This window comes from Orycteropus afer, unplaced genomic scaffold (assembly GCF_000298275.1).
Source record: "Orycteropus afer afer isolate SDZICR_OR568_19922 unplaced genomic scaffold, OryAfe1.0 scaffold00330, whole genome shotgun sequence".
Lineage (NCBI taxonomy): Eukaryota > Metazoa > Chordata > Mammalia > Tubulidentata > Orycteropodidae > Orycteropus > Orycteropus afer.
Window position 1 is genome coordinate 3,412,147 of NW_006921917.1, and position 700 is coordinate 3,412,846.

A 700-nucleotide genomic window follows, 5' to 3' on the forward strand; every position below is an offset into this window, starting at 1 on the left:
CCCAACCTTCCTTCCGAGGAGTGGCTGGTGGATTTGAACTGCCAGCCGTCTGGTTAGCAGGCAAGTGTCTTAGCCACTATGCTACCAGAGCTCCTGGGAGTTCCCTAGACCTTACTCTTTCTCCTGGGTTGGATCCTCTGTTCCTTGACTCTAGGTCTTTTCCTTTATGAATTTTTCTCTTGTTTTGTTGAATTATCTCTTTCAGTAGCTTCCTGAAAAAAGTGTGTATGGGTAGGACATTTTTGCATGGATTGAGTGATGATTTGGGGGAATACAAGGATCTAGGCTGAACATTTCCCATCAACATTTTGGAGGCTTCATTCATCTTTTCCAGCTTCTAATGTGCTGCTGAGAGTTCCCATTCTCTTCACAGGCTTGGTCTTTGGATGTGAACTTACCTTCCTCTTTAGATTCTCTTTATTCCTGGTGTCGGAAAATTCCCAGTGATGTACCTTGGTGTGGACTTTTTTTAAAAAATTCGTTATACTAAGTTCTCACTGGGCTTCTTTCTTCCTTCCATTCTCTTTCTCTCTTTCTTTTCCTTTCTTCCTTATTGAGGTGGAAGTCACATAACATAAAAAAAATCATTTGAAAGTATGCAGTTCAGAGGCATTTAGTCAGTTCACAATATTGTGTAACTACCACCTTTATAGGAGTCTGGCAGCATAGTGCCTAAGGCACTTGACTGCTAACCAGAAGG